At 49.2% G+C, this 16811-nt stretch overlaps 1 protein-coding gene across 1 annotated transcript in view; it reads left to right on the top strand.

The window, feature by feature from the left end:
• The window catches only part of LOC119090913 (BAI1-associated protein 3), a gene marked incomplete in the record, with an annotated part of 201384 nt that overhangs the window by 82864 nt on the left and 101709 nt on the right, over window positions 1–16811 (top strand).

The following is a 16811-nucleotide window of genomic DNA, read 5'->3' as shown; positions in this document are numbered from 1 at the left end:
GGATTGTGTTCTTTGGGATTCAGTAAGGTCCTGCCCGGCCGTCTGGAACCCAATCTGCCAGCTCATCAGAGCTTTTCAAACGCTGAATTTAGACCTGGCCGGTACGACTCAGCAAAACTATTATTTACAAATCGCCGGAATCTGTATTCATGATTTTGGTTCCGTATATAATCAACAAACAGTTACGCACATCGCAGCATATGTAATTATTTTTTTAGGCAAATTCTGATTGCCCACGAAAAACAGCTATTAATTGGTCAGTTTGAACGTTTCTACCTGGTTCCAAGGACGCTGCCAACTGATGACCTTCATTATTAACTTAGCGTATATACAAGTACATCTTAGCATACATCTGCAACTCACACTTGGCATTCCGACTTTTACATGTATTGTTATAGCCCTAAATTTTAAAAAATGATATGCTATTAGTGAAAATAGACGTTATATAGACGTGAAAATAGACCACGATAGACGTGTGTTTGTGTGTGTGTGTATGTGTGTGTGTGTGTGTGTGTGTGTGTGTGTGTGTGTGTGTGTGTGTGTGTGTGTGTGTGTGTGTGTGTGTGTGTGTGTGTGTGTGTGTGTGTGTGTGGGTGTGGGTGTGGGTGGGGGGTGGGTGGGTGTGGGTGTGTGGGTGTGGGTGTGGGTGTGGGTGTGGGTGTGGGTGTGGGTGTGGGTGTGGGTGTGGGTGTGGGTGTGTGGGTGGGTGTGGGTGTGGGTGTGTGGGTGTGGGTGTGGGTGTGGGTGTGGGTTTGGGTGTGGGTGTGGGTGTGGGTGGGTGGGTGGGTGTGTGGGTGTGGGTGTGGGTGTGGGTGGGTGGGTGTGGGTGGGTGGGTGTGGGTGGGTGTGGGTGGGTGTGTGACGATTGATGTTCAAAGTTTCAATCAGTTTTCTGTAACAGCGACGCTGAATGATGGCCTGAAATCCGCCGCAGTGTATATTCCCCGCGCCCGAGCGGGCCCGGACAGCGGGCGGCAGCGGGCGGCGGGGCTTTGATCTGCCACTGCGGCGCTGTGACGAGGCGGCGGAAGCCGCTCAAGTTTGTTGTGTGGTCTGAGACCGCCCGCCACGGCCTTACCGACTGCCATTTGAAATTTGAATTTTGCTCTCGGCCGTTCTTGAGATAACCGGGGGGGAGGGATCAGATCTGCCCCTCAGATCAATGGCGCGCCGCTGAGAGGCCCGATCAATGTCGGATTACACGAGGCTGAAAAACACCTTTATGGCACTCTTTCCGACCGGGTCGGCTCACTTGATGTGTCTGTCGTCCGCAGAAACCGTCGGCGTGCCGTACTTCGCTACCATCTACAAGCAGCTGGAGAAGCTGGTACGTACCGCAAGCTAGAGTCTGTTCCGACCAGCACCGTGGTTGCCAGATGCCATCGTCTCCATTGCTGTCGAGAACGAGTGTGGTGCCCTGTTGCCTGGGGTGCCCAGTCGTCACCGGCTGGCGGCCCGCTGTACCTACACCACTGGTGCACTGGTGTTGTACTTACACCACCACTTTTGGTGCTTGTTTGTGAATAACACGGGGATGAGAGACTCGTTGGGCTTGCAACCATACCGCCGATGTGAGATTCAGTTGACGCTTTGTTACTGCATTATGAATAATGGATTGCGGGGTAAGCGGCCCCTGCTTGTTCAGCTCCTACGAGGATAAGTGGACTTTTTCATCCCGGATACCTTTGCAGGGACTGGAAATGCTGTTAAGGATTTGTAACTTTAAAAGACACCATTCCTCTTGGAAAAATCCGAGATCTCTTGGGCCTTAAAGATCTCGGTCGCTTGATGTTTGCGACGGCTCAAGCAAATTATGATAGGTTTTGGAAAATAGGCCTTTTGCGCCGTGTTTGTTTAGCTGGCGGGCGGAGTATGCCAACTGAGGGATTTAACGGGTTGGGTAAACCATAGCTAATCTTATGTAACGTGTAAAGGGCTGGGATGGGTGCATATTTTGGGGGGAATTACGGGTATGTGTACGGGCAGGGCAATACGTTTACGAAATATTAGATAGACACTACACAAGAAATGCTCTACGCTGCTGCTTGTGCAGCTTTTAGCCCTAATCAGCTCGATTCACAATTATTTTGTAAATGTCGGTGGAAAAGTGTAAGTTCCGGTGTTAACGTTTTTGAAGCTTTTCCATAGTTCAGAACTTGAGAGCAGGGAAACTGTAAACAGACTGATAACGGGCGGATGCAACTGATAATGAGCAGTGGGCGGGGATGGGCGGAATCACATGGGAAGCGGGTAATTGGCTAGAGAAGACTTTGCCACCATCCCATAAATTTTCTCTTTAAGTGTAACTGCAACTTAATGAACTGCAGACCAAGCTGCATTTTGACGTCCCCTTCTATCAATTGTAACCGATTTTACGACATGCTTGGCTGGCTCGTCAGCCGTAAATGCAGTCAGGATGTCTTTTGAATTGAAAGAGATGCGCCGCATTAGAGGCGGACAATGCAACAGCGGATTGTTTGGCATCAATAATTGATATGCACTTTACCAGGTCGCTGGCCCATGGCAGGTCAAAATCAGGCTATGGATTCAGCGAAGACAATCTGTAGGGCATGGTCAATCTGATCCAACAGCGTAGCATTAGACGAAGCCATACATTTTTTAGATAGTTTTTAAGCCACACAATACTTGACAGAACGAATGCCATTGACCGAGAGTCAGGTACGAAGGTTAGACGAGGGTCAACACCAATCTGTTTTATGATTACTCTGGAGCTTACTACGCGGGTAGTTTCTGGTGCTTTCTTCGAACTTATTTATAATAGGAACTGCATTATGTATCCTTAATGGACTTCTTAAAGATCAGAATAGATCACTGACCTGAAATGATCCAGGCCAGCATTTTTTTTAGGAACATACTGCGTAGCGAAATTTTTAATGTTTACTCAAATGCAATACTCAAAGCATTCTTGTGTGGTTTTGGCCACTATGACCTTCGAAAGGTCAAGAAAGGTCACTGACCTTAAATGAGCACCAGTGACCTTTTGCTCAGAACAGATATTTAGGTTCTGGGGGCACTTACGACACCAACCTGAAGCTGACCTTATTACACCTTATGTGACCTGAAGGTTATGACCTAGGAACCCTAGATTTTGACATGATTAATTTCACGTACAGCCCAAAACACACTGTGAATTTGTCGCATCTGGCTATCTTAGTAGTCAGGTTAGTAAAGAAGTCAGGAGCGGGTCTAACTGTCCCCTTTCCCCCCCCCCCTCCCCCCCCCCCTCCAACTGAACGAAGGGTATTCAGCTGGACACCTGGGTGCGCGCTAAATATATTTTTATGAACAGGCCTGATGCTCGCTTCTCGCAACATAAAACATCGTCATGTTTTCCTGGGACAGCTTCAGATTTGAAAATGTTTGAAAATATTTATTAACATAACGGCGAGTACCGCAAAACACCTGAAGCACCGCCAGGGCCACATTTCGGGAAATTGAAGTATTACAAGTGAGTAATAGGGGGCAATCTTGCATGGCTGGTTTGGCAGCACCTCAACGCCACACAAGCGTTTCATGACGCAATCAAACAATGATGTACTGGGGAGACTATTCACTAAATAGAGAAACTGTTTTTTTTCTGAAACAGTCTTTTCCACTAAAAGGTACACCACCCTTTAACTGTGAATCTGCTGCAAGCAAATTAAAAAACTGGCCGATAGCTTACATGACTTCGACGTCAATTTGACAAGCAGCCTGAATGGAACTGGTTCAGAATACAATAAGTTGCATTTATTGGCTAATCTATGATTCATTTATCTGTGCATCACTATTCTGTACTGAGATATCCGATGGAAGGCTTGTGTGCGCCCGCTCCCTCGTCACTCTAGTATGGGGTGAGACCCGTCACTGCCAGGGTTAAGTGTAACCATTAATTCATCTGGCGTCATCTGCACATCCTGCCAGCCTCGTATCGGAAGTATCACGCATTGAAAGCCTTTATTGGTGCCCCGTAATCAGGGTGGCTGTGATATGCTGCTGCAGCGTGGTCCCAAAATCAGCCGTAATATAGAGGAAGCCAAGCTCGTCCTAAGGACGCCATCTGGCATATGAAGGCGCCTAAAATGTTGTTATATGTCAATTTGTAAGTGGTCAAATCTCATATCGCCAAGCTTATTCACGGAGGAAGCGTGCAAGATGCAGGACATTGGGCGGTAAATTACAGCTTTAAGGCACTAGTGGCAAAATAGCTTAAAGCAAATTTCAGGTTTTGGATCAGGCGAAGCCATAATCGTAAGCGTCCAGCTAGAACTCAAAACTGGCGACGGAATTATCCGTTTCGTCGCAGCGCTTGTCGTAACTCAGACTGACGGCCACACTGGTGACGTAGCTGGCGTCGATTTGCGACCAGCGCCTGCTCTCTCGTAGTATCGACGTTTAACACAAACACCTTGTTATAGTATCGATGCCGGTGACAGACGTCCATTTGACGCGGCAGCCTCGTTCTGCAGTGCAGCGTGCCTGAGTCGGCCGATGAGAGAGAGACGGCAATTTGTCTGCCGTTGACGGCGGCTGCCGGCTTCAGCTGCTTGTTAACGTCGCCGAGAGGCAGCTTTAAGGACACGTCGGCCGGTGCCGGCAGCCTTATTCGGGCCGGAGTGGATCGCGGCCCGCACTCGAGGCATTTAACCCCGGCGCTGGGCTGCGTAGTTTCCTGCGGCTAGCGGCAGCGAGACGTTTTGCTCGTCTTTTGCGATGAGGCGAAGGCGACCAGTAATGAAATAGTAAGGCAAACTCAGTTTTGAAGCGAGCATGACGCAACAGCAGCTATCGCAAAAATCAGTCTGCTGTGTTGACGCTCGCTACTTTCCCATTGAGCCGCTTGGAAAGCCGTGCGACTTCCGCAAATTATTCATGCAGATTTTCCAATTTTGCTTTCAAAGTCCACACCATTGCGCTCATCTGTCGTGTTGTCATTTGTTGCCTCCCCGTTATGTAAACGCTGCTGCATAATTACGTTTCCAGTGCTATCCGTTTATTCCACTATTCATTGAGGGGACGTGGGAGCTGGTAGCATTTGAACAACCGACCCTTTTATTTCCAGACTCACCTCCATCCCTTTTCCATGTAACGTGCCAGGCTACCACCAAATGTCGAATGGGATCAATCGAAGTAGACACTGCATGTCCGTCCACTAACTATCATCGGCTCCCATTTCACGCCATAACTTAAATATGTCTGTCCGATAGCTCAGTTGGCTAGAGCGCCTGCCTTCCGACTCACTCACCCGCGGCGGGGTGACTTCGAGTCGCTCTAGGCGCTCGCTATTTGGCCTTGACAGCCATGGCCTGCGGCAGGTGGCAGCGGCCGCGATGAATGTCAAATGACGTCATAGGGCAAGACGGACCGTGCCGAGCACTGCGGCACGTCCAGCTTTAGCCACCAAATTTGCCGATGACGCGGTCCGGATGGCAGGGGCAGAGCTCACAGAACAAGCGCTGTTTAGCGCGAGCTCTGGTCCCATAAATCCATCCACTCAGAAGCTTCGGATTAAATCTTTAAAAAAGTTCCGTCAGCAGGAACCTTACCCAATCAGAAGTCTATTGAACATTTAAAATAAGGCCGCTGATATTGACCCGCCATTGACGTGGGCTATGGCGAACTTCAAGCGCTTTAACAAATTTAGTGCAGGAACTGGATTGTTTACCACCCGTAGGCAGTTTTATAAAGAGAGAATGTCTGCCATTTCGACGTGGGGAGGAACTTTCCATCTTTTATCTCGAATCCAGTTTGAACAAGTTAAGAGTAACTATGCACTCCTACGCTGGCAAAATTCTACTGTTTACGGGAAATTGGAGGACGGAACTACGCAGTGCTTCAGAAAGCATGCCTGGATTTTCACAACCGCAGCTGATTTGGCCATGCAGTATGAATTCAGTTCGAAACTTAATTACAACAAAAAGATGTTCTGCCTGGTTGTAAAATCAGTGGTGATATAAACGAGCTGGTTCGTGGTTAAGAGTGGGGGAGCAGAACCTTAAACCAAGGACCAACCTGCAGCGGGAAATTGTTAATATTTCATGTGGAATGGTGTCAACGTATGAAGAGCAGGTTTTGTGCGTGGGGCGGACCTTGTACGTACATGTGAGAAAATCTGTGCAACTGCAGTTGTATTGTTACTTTGTATGCCTCACCACCAATGTTAAGAGATACGATGGAAAAGCTGGAAAGCCGGTGTGAAAGTATATATATTTTTCCCATCTCGCAAACTTCACGCGATAATATTTATTTCTTACATGACACAAAAGGGCATGATGTGGGCTCACAAAATATATAAACTTGGGTAAAATAAAGCTATTTCAGGTCAGCGACTTGATCTGTCTTGAAAGAGTCAAAGTTGCCAATATCCTTCAGCATGTTGTAGATATCTAGCCTTGGAATCAACGTCGTCAAGAGCAACCATAGTCGGCATGTCTCTCAGAGTCATTGGTTGATCGAGGTCATTTTAGGTCGGTGACCTCCATGACTCAGGGACTCAGTGGGCAGTGGCTTTTAAGCAAGAGGGACCGCAATGGAAGGACAATTACTGCGTAAAAGCTCAACACCAGAGACACAAAGCTGTTTGTTACTATTTCCACAAGTCTGCACGAGCGCAGAATGCCACCCGGTAAGCCTTTTTTCTAGAGTAATGAGCACATCCTCGGTACGGAGCACACGCGACCTGACGGATGTCAGACGAAACGCTTGTCAATGGTGCTTTGTAAATTAGTATGGCTTGGTCAATGCATTAATTACTGCGTTGTCACTCTAACGTGATGCTCAAAATGGGCACGGTAATTCCCGGCAACATTTATATTTTTGTATTCCTTCACGGGAAAAGGTCAAGGTGGCAAGACTGATAAATATGGATCACCGTTTACTTTCTGCCATCAACCGGCAACTGAATCCCCGTACTGCAAAAAAAGTTCTAAGAATTTGAGTGAAAGAAGAAATGTTGAGCTAGCAAAGTTGGTCATAATAGAACAATGTTAGATATAAGTTTTTTCGTTTCATAGAGCAAAGTCATTTACGGTCTTGAATAACCCAACATGTTCATGATTTGCAGAACCGACTCGCTGCCGTTCTGTTGTGACTGGTGGCCTGTCGTTGTCATCTTCTGTCATATGTTCTAGGTGTCGGAGGATATTTCCAAATCACTAGTAGATCTAGAGGTCGGTGTTAGCATGAACTACTCTAAGCACAGCGCACATTGCGCACATTTCTCTGCCCTGGGGCTTCTTATTCGTGCATGACCTGAACGGGAGTGCGGCTTTGCGTTTGTTACGCTCCTATTGCGCTGACATTCCGATGAGCCGCCAGCTTAATTGGTGACATTTTCTGCTCGCTCACGCCTGCCTCAACTAGTGGCGTTTTTGGGTGGCTTGTGCGTGTGACCTGACGGCGAGTGCACAGTGCGTGTGCATGTGCGTCTGGGTGTGCGCGTGCGTGAGCGTGTGCATGTGCGTTTGGGTGTGCGCGTGCGTGAGCGTGTGCATGAGCGTGTGCAGTCCGTGTGCGTGAGGGTGTGCGGTGTGTGTGCGTGTGTGTGCGTGTGGGGGGGGGGGCGCGTGCGCGTACGCGTATTCGTGCTCGTGTCCGTGTTCGTGCACGTGCGTGTGTGCGGTTTGATTTGAACTGAATACCAACCATGTAAACTGACAGCAGAAATAGTCGATGATATATGGCTTACGTCAGTCAGAGTATACCTCTGTAGATCGATCTACCCCCGCTAGTTTTGCCTTTTCTTGGTAACTCTGGTAACTCAACCACTGCATGCTAAGTTTCGTGAACGGTTATAAAAAAGTCGAAGTTGAACTGCTGACGAGAAAATACGCCAGTTCCGTGTTCGACATTTCCGACAGTTCCGACAGTTATCAGATGAGTTCCGTGCCAAACATCGAACTCTTCATGTGAATAGAATGTTGTCTAAAGCAGCGTTCATTGGTTTTAAACGAATGTCATGAGGGTAATTAGATTCATGCTCATTGTTTTCAAACGAATTTAGTGATGAAATGTGCCAGGCTGTGGCGGGTAGGAGATCGGGCTGTGGCAGACCCGTTCTTTACATACATACTGTAATGATGATGAGCGTTGGCTCGTTCGCCAGTTATGGCTATCATCAGTCTGTCAGAAGCCAGAAGTGTTCACTTTGTGGCAATTCACTGCACCAAGCACACCATGATCACTGGTTACTTAACTATATAGTTGGTGATTAGTATAATAGCACATCGTGCTTTTAAACCGAATCTCTTGGTGGTAAACACTGCTCATTAGGGAAAACGCGCGAGTGCACCGTCACATGTGCTATTTCCATCGAGCATGGCTTAATGCCTGGGATCGGGGTGTTTGCATGCACGCTGGACGAGAAGACTGGTATTCTACCGCATGTCGCAGTAAAGCAGTTTCGCTCCCATGCTAGAATCACTGGCTCGGAAAGGTCCTCGCGTCTTATGTGTTGAGCATATTCCTGCCTGCCGCACTCTTCCGATCTTGCTGGAATTTCTCTGAGAATCCTTTTCCCGCATGTAAGACACTGCATGGTTCCTGAACTACCATCCGTCTCGTGGTGTATGCACTGTCGTACTTGCGCCGCACACTTACCGAGTGGGGATGAACCTCTGTAACGACCAGTTTACTAACACCCTGTCTTTGTGAGTGTTCCTCAAATGTGAAAAGGCTGCGAACCTCCCGCATATAACGCATCACTGGACTACCTCGCTGGCTCCTGCTCTAAAATTTAGCTCACGCAGCCTATTTCGGTGTATAACGTTTCCGAAAGTATTTTCAGTCTATCAGCTTCGCTTGGCTGTATTGTATTGTTGTGCAGCTGCCTCTATGCAGCTGTGTCCAATATCTGCGGCAGACGTCCTCGTCCCAGTACAAGGCGTACGGATAGTTTGTTAACGAACGTGTCTGCCGTGTTTACCTTTGGATTTTTTATATATGTGGTGGCTGGGTATATCTGTCTGCTGTATGCGTGCCGTCTTCTGGCGTACGTGAGTCTGCGAGTACCTCTTCCTTTTGTCAGGACGGGCGGCTCTCATGACGTCAGTGGGGCCCGCCGTCAGTGCAACTGGTCGCGTTATTTGTCTGCGTCCTGCCCCTGTGTTTGTCGTTTGCTTGTGCCCTCTGTCGTCCGTTTCCCCCAACGCGTTGTGGTCCGCGCGGTTGTTTGCGCGGTCTCTTGTCTGTGCGGCGGTGTCTGCTATCTGCCGCAGCGGTGTCTGCCGTCTGCACAGCGACGTCCGCTGTCTGTTCAGCGGTGTCTGCTGTCTGTTGCGGCGGTGTCTGCCGTCTGCAGTGGTGTCTGCTGTCTGTGCAGCGGTGTCTGCTGTCTGTGCAGCGGTGTCTGCTGTCTGCGCAGCGGTGTCTGCTGTCTGTCGCAGCAGTGTCTGCTGTCTGCAGCAGCAGTGTCTGCCGTCTGCCACAGCGGTGCCTGCTGTCTGCTGCAGCGGTGTCCGCTGTCTGTCGCAGGTGTCTGCGGATGTGCAGGACACGGTGGGCCGGCTCTGCAGTGAGCTCCAGAGCTCAGACATCCAGCTGAACACCACTCCAGACGCCATGTCGCTCACCATGGGCACAGCCACCTTTGAGCTCTACATGGCCACCAAGGACCTCTACAAGTGAGTCGCAGCGCGCCCATGACGTCACGTTCGCGTCGACGCATGGCGTGATGGACCGCGTGCCTCACCTCGCGGCTGGTGGTGTCGTCACCGGTGACAGCATCGATGGTGTGACCTTCTATGACGGCGCCGATGGCGTGGTTCCCTTCCATCGGCGAGGTCACACCATACCGAGGTGACTCGTCCGTGCTGGGGGTGACCCTCTGTGACGGCGCCGATGGCGTGGTCCCCTTCCATCGGCGAGGTCACACCATACCGAGGTGACTCGTCCGTGCTGAGGGCGGCGCGTTGTTTCGTGAAGCCTGCTGTGTTTCACGGTCGTTTACGTGCTTTGTTGACTCGTCGTTGAACTAGGAAAAAGACGAGTATAGCTACAGACCGGACCGACGCCAAAACACAAGCAGGCGACGTTAATCTGTACATATTTTATAGCGGGGCGGTCCAGTACACTTAGCTGTTAGGATCATTTTTCTTTCAGCCCGGTGGCATCGAATAAGTATGGATTAAGGTTCAGTGTGGAATAAGTGGTCTACAGTCAGCATATGGCAATTCAGGTATAAGGGCTACGGCGTTAACTAAACAATATCAATCCAAATGATCTCAAGCTTGTGCATCACCGGCTGCCACAGTAGAAGAACTTCAGTGTTGCACGTTTGTAAGGAGGGATGCTGCGGTCCTGCGGGTCGCTGTTGTACCGAATTGTTCCGATGCATTGTTACAGTGACCGCTGTACGCTGCTCGCTGGTGCTGGCTCGGTGACTGAGCTGGTACAACCAGGGTAATAGATGCCGGGTAGAACGAAATTCAGTACATTGTATTCAGTACACAGCGCAATTTATATATAATAATAATAGCGCAATGCTGCACTAGATGCGCAATGTAGGTTAGAACTTAAGTTTGCACTACACATTTGGCAGCCCGTAGCTGAAGGTAGGTGGCGCATAATTTACAATAATAAATCCACTTAAAGTTTAACTGAATGTTATGCTCCGCAGCATACCCCATAGGGAACTAAAAAAGTACTGGGGCGTACTGGCCTCCAACGCACGACCTCTCAGTTAGGATCTGACATTACTGCACATAACCGGTAAAACTACGGAGAGGGGTGCCGATAGTGTTCTGGTTACCACGCCTGCATTAGCTGCTGCACGTCTGGGGATACGGGGGTACGGGGTCGATTCCGCGCGATGCCTGCCCTTCCTGTCAGGGTAAGAGGCGGGCCACCCCATAAAGCCTCACCAGCTGAGTGCGTAGTAAAGTCCCATTGACGACGACGGTCCACTGAGATCAAAGGGTGAATTCGGGTTACAGCTGTGCGAAAACCAAGCCTTGAGCACGTGAATTTCATGGACTGGTAGGAAAAATACGTCGTGACGTGGCTGCGCTGCCAACCTGCCCTGTGGGGGCTGGGTAGAGGAACAGTTGACATTTGGCCATGATGTGTATCAACCATGTCTCTTCGTGTCCCAGAACAGCCGCTTATGTAGTGAGGTTATTTGGTTATTTGGTCTAGAGCCCTTTCGACCAGGATTGATCAATTCAGTGTTATGGGATGAAGGAGACTGGATGACGGTGGGGCAGAACTACGTGCACCTCGGGGGGGGGGGGGGGGGGCAACCGCCGAGCTTGGCTGGCGAGGGGTCCCTCTGTGGAGTATTCTCTGTTCTCCCGGTCGGGGTCCCGGCTCACTCGTGGCTGCTCACTCTTGGCTGACCCATGCAGCCTGCGCCGGACAAGCGGGGCATCGCGGGGATGCAGAACAGGTTAAAAAGAGGATAAGAGGGTCATATTGTGCTTATGTGGCTCATCAAAGACCGTGAATTGATAGGAGGCTGGTAGAGCACACACGTTTGGCTATAGTACCGTCGAAAAACGTATATTTTAAAGTAGACGTGCTGTCCACCGGAATGAAGGGTTCTTCAGAGAACCCCACGTATAGCAGGGCTTTTGATTCAAACTATTCAGGGTCTACGCAAGACATTTGATCCAATTTCACAAAGAACAAGGGCATCAAACCAGCCACGTCAGTCACGTCAGCCACGTCAGGGCCACCGTTGTTGCTCTCAATAGCACGCATTTTTACCTCTTCTACATTAATGCACCGGCATAATGAGGAACCGCTCGCTGTTTGTCCCATTCATCTCCGCGGCCGTGACGACGTAATGACTCTGACCTCGGGGTCGGCCGGGCCCGGAATCAAGGTCACAAGGTCAGCGCACGACATCCGGCCTGAGACTGACAGAGAGACATTCCGCCAGTGAATCAGATCTGGCTTAATGAGATCTCTTGTCTACCTGTCTGCGCGGGGTGTCAATAGCGCCGCGGGCGACGGCAGCAGCTGACTGCGCAACAGCTGACAGCGCGGCAAAACGGCTGCTGCAGCAGTAGCTCCGGCTCCAAAAGACTAAAAACAGTAATCCTGCCGGTCACAAAGTCACGGAAGCGGCCTCGTGATTCGTGACGTATCTAGGTGCTAAGTGGACACGTGAGATGTGCCTTATTGGTGGTACATCGTCACGTGCCAAAAGTATGTATTGGGAGGAAAGGAGGGTGGAGAGTAAGGGTTTGCTCATGTTTTCTGTTGATTAAGCCATGTCACCCACGCCATTTATGTCTGCCATGCCAACCGTGTGCCTGACATCAAACTCGATATGGATGCAGGCTGTGCCGCCTCCGCTCATGTCGGGGCACATATTCCCTGGCTCCATTTACCGTTCTGCGCACGGAAAATATTTTGTACAGTTTCGAATGACGCGCTTGAAAGCTCATTTCCTCGAACAGGAGACCTCGGCTTATAGGGTACGACTCAGCAAAAGATGCGACTGATACTCCAGAAGCCATTGGTCACCGGCAAGAAGCACTGCGGGGTATCAACGGCTGGCGGCCGCCTTTTAGGGAATCTAGCATCTTGCTGAAGTTTCCGAGACCGGTGTGGCATTCAGTACACGGCGATGTGAGCCTAAAACCGGCCTCCGACTGGCTTCAGTTGCAGAGCCGTCGTGGTAGCAGTCCTGGTCATTTCTCTTCTTGTTACGCCGACTCAGCTGATAACTTTAACAATGACATTTGTATTTCTTTCTTTTTTTTAAACATGGAACGGGAAAATCAAACAGGATCTGCAGGCAACTTGCAAGTTACTGTTTGTCCATTTCCTCGGTTTGATCAAGCCGCTTGCAGTGTTTGATAAAGTCCGCTTGCAGGGTTTGATAAAGTCGCTTGCAGTGTTTGATAAAGCCCGCTTGCAGTGTTTGATAAAGCCGCTTGCAGTGTTTGATAAAGCCGCTTGCAGTGTTTGATAAAGCCGCTTGCAGTGTTTGATTAAAGCCGCTTGGCTTGCAGTGTTTGATAAAGCCGCTTGCAGTGTTTGATAAAGCCGCTTGCAGTGTTTGATAAAGCCGCTTGCAGTGTTTCCATGCTTGAGGCACCAGTACCAGTTTCAATATATTTGTATTTTTCAGCTCCTCTGCGTCCGTCAACAAGGCATCAGGCCGACATAACTGCTCTTATGTACGTGATCTGCGAGGTGCCAGTGAACGAGACAGAGGCTGTGTCACGTGACCAGGAATCGCCGGGGGGGGGGGGGGCAGGCTCCGTGTCGCGTGTCGCCGGCGCGGAGACCGGTCGCGTGACCTAAGGCATTTGGTACCGGGACATCAGCCTGTACGTAACAATGTATGTGTTATATATTCGTCGCAGTTGTACTTAATAACCAACGAGGCTTGTTTTGTTTGGCTTAGGCATTCGGTGGCGGGTTGTCGAGTACTGAGACCGAGTACTCGAGAGCGAACAGCTGCCTGCGGTGCCCCAGTTCTTGTCCCGGCTGACCCAAAGCCTCGAATGAAAGTTGTATGGAACAGTTCTTGAGACCGCAAAGGGCTTAGGACAATGGATCCCATTACGACATGGCACTTAGTGAGAAGCTGTCGTCACCAGCCCTAGGTGTTAAGCCAGCCAGCCCTCCAAAGGGTTTCGCTGTCGGTGGTGTCTTCGGCTGGCGGGGCAGAAAGCTGTTCTGACGCAAGCGGATTCAGGCTGATCCGGCTTCAAACGTGCGGCTTGAACCATGCACTAATGAACACGAATGTCGGCAGAACCTCATTCTGTTGTGGACACCTGTCTCGTCAGATTTGGGCACCGGCTGGGGTGGCAATATCACGCTAAGGGAGGTTTAGGCTGGCCTAGTTTTGCCGCTGCAGAACCAAGGCGAAGGTGCAACTGCAGTGCTTGCTCCAGTGCGCGGTAACAAGCACGACTGAAAATCGAAGGGAGCTGAAGCCGAAACAGAATTGCATCGTATAAAAAGCTGTAGCCTTACAAATGGCTTTTCAGTCAACCTCTTCCAGCTTTGCAATTAACTTGCTTGGCAGGGCGAAGTAATTTCAGGGAGAAAACAGAATATTGGGTTCGTTTGTACTCAGCCCGACAACTCGTGAGGAAAGACGAATTGGTGTCGAACTCAAGGTTTATGAGCAGAAGAGCCAGCCCAGGCATCGTTACAGAAGATCGCTCGTGATGTTCGTCGATGCGTTTCGACGTGCTTATAGCGGGAATCTGAATAGTATACCATCCTGAGTAATGTCATGCCATATCCCGAGCAGTGTCATGCCGTACCCCCAAATAGTGACATGCCATATCCCGAGCAGTGGCATGCTATATCCCGAGAAATGTCATGTCATATCCCGAGCGGTGTTATGCCACGTCAATTCAAAAGTTATGATGGCGAATGCACTTAATGCCTGGTGTGCACTTAATGACATTTATGTCTTACACTACAATTAGCAGAAGTGTGGTAAATGACGCAAAACGATCACAGACAGCAGAGCAAACTCCAGGGTAGGTAATGATGAAAATAGCATATCCGAGCTAGCAATAAGGATAAAAATATGTGTGCTCTGACTGAACATACGGGTTCAAGGTGTGTGATGTTGGAAAAGGGTAGCTTTGTGTCTTTAGACTGGCTGAGCTCGCATATTCTCATGAAGATGTAGCTTTGTTACTAAGCTAAAGGTCGGCATAACTCATGGAACTCATTTGTAGCGCGGAAAAACATATACATGTTACTTGACCAGCGTAGATTTTTTACTTTTTCTGCTATGTTGTTGAATAAGGTATTTCAATTTATACGAAATTAGTTCGTGTATATAATGCAGCTTCTTTTGATGCAGAATCATACTTTAAAGTACGCTTACGCTTGCGGGATTATGCAAGGTTCTCAGGAGCATCCCGATCAGGGAGCGGCAGCTTTAAGTTCGGGTCGTGGGGGGTGGGGTCCTGCAAAATCTCCAAAAGATGGCAACTTATGTGAAACCCATTTGAGAAAGGAAACACAAAGGTAAGGTTTTATAGCTATAGACAAATATAAATGTACGCATCCATAACTGGACTTAGCACATCCAATTCGTGCTACGAGTGTAACTCAGGAGCACAAACTTTCTTCTGGAATAAAGAATTAGGCCTGACTGGGCATGAGTTTGAAACTGGACTGTTGCTTAGCGTTGGGACGGTCTCTGGCATGATTGTGGATATTTTTTAAGAACAAAGATGATCGGCTGCATGCCAGTGATCACATTTCAGACATTTAAAGCAAGCTCAAACAGACAGACGCAACACCGTGTCATGGTTCTGTTTTTCTGGCTTGTTTCGACTGGCAAATTACGATTATTAGTAAAAGGCTGATCATCGTCGTACCAATCACAATAAGACTGGACTCTGCCCATCGCTACAAATTGTGATTTGCTGACCCTTATCTACTTTGGTTTTGTCAACCTGGGGTTGAGACATAGACCTGTCTCAATCAGGGGTTCGATAAGCCGAACGTGGTCCCCATACGTACTTGGGTGTTTTGTTTTTACGTTTGATATATTCCCGACAAGCTTCTTTGGCTGAATGAATCTTAGATCATAGCCCACGATAAACAGAATTAGCAGCATTCCCTGCATCCACCTTCTGATCATGAAATTCAATTGACGGCAGAATTTCATGACGAAAGTTTGACGTGGCCGCGATGCTCGGCGCAGTCCCACCCCGCTCTCTGACCTCCCAGACCTTGAGCGGCCGCTACAGTGAGCCGCAGGGTGCAGGCCATCCCAGCCAGGGGGCAGTGACGTAGACAGGGAGGGGGGGGGGACTTCTCAGGTTATGCCCTTGTCCCCTGGAGGTAGTGGTAGCCCCGGTGCCCGAAAGCCCCATACTCTTTGGCTGTTCAGAACGCCCGTAAATGCTTTAAAATATAAAGAGTGTGTCCTTGAGGCATGACAATCGGACCCCGAGTCTAAAAAGAGGCACAACATAAAACACGGGGCCTGTATACCAAAAAAGGAGGACCCGCTTGGCTAAATGACCTCTCTGCTCTCTGCCCTGATTTGGCCTTCCCTGGGCGAAATCTTGGCTGCGCCACTGGCTAGGGGCAAATAGCGAGTGCTCATAGACGCGCCAAAAGGGGGGCCCCCAAGGCCCGCATTTGTTCAGCGTCGTACAAAGATAGTAGCTTGATGGGTTTTCACTTGCCCTTTACTTTTGCACTTGTCCCTTGCCCACTGCATAGTTCATCCTGAGTGCACCCCTGCGTACGGTGCGTGCAGCGACTCAAATCCTCATCCCACTACGAGTGGGCCTGGGCCGCCAACCGCTCTAAACCCTCATCCATCGAGCTACGTAGGCCGCACAATTTACGGGTCTTGGTTACGTTTTAATGCATTTTTGATACTTCATACTTCATCTCTCCGCCGTCACTCGGACATTTTGCCTTTCATGTCATGTCCGTTTCCTTTACCACGTTTAAACTGGCGCCTTTGGTTGCACATCAGCGTTTTTTGTCATGAGCTAGGCTTTTTGGCTTGCTGATTCAGCTGGTGATCATGGTGTGACTTTTGGTAATTGATGTGGTTGGTCTAGTAGTCCAATTGATTTTTGCCTCTGATGCATTGACATTACCGTCATGGTGATACGTCACACGCAGCGGCATTGTGTGTGTGTGTGTGTGTTGTTGTGTGTGTGTGTGTGTGTGTGTGTGTGTGTGGTGTGTGTGTGTGTGTGTGTGTGCGGACGTGTATCGTGAGATAATCGAACTATGTTCACCATTACCTTCCATCATATGTATATATATATAATACATATATATATATATATATATATATATATATATATATCTATATAGTGAGACATCAAGTAAATCGTTGATGAGGATGGGCG

Source organism: Pollicipes pollicipes, unplaced genomic scaffold (assembly GCF_011947565.3).
Source record: "Pollicipes pollicipes isolate AB1234 unplaced genomic scaffold, Ppol_2.1 Scaffold_3216;HRSCAF=3773_pilon_pilon_pilon, whole genome shotgun sequence".
Lineage (NCBI taxonomy): Eukaryota > Metazoa > Arthropoda > Thecostraca > Pollicipedomorpha > Pollicipedidae > Pollicipes > Pollicipes pollicipes.
This window is presented reverse-complemented; position numbering and strand designations above follow the sequence as displayed.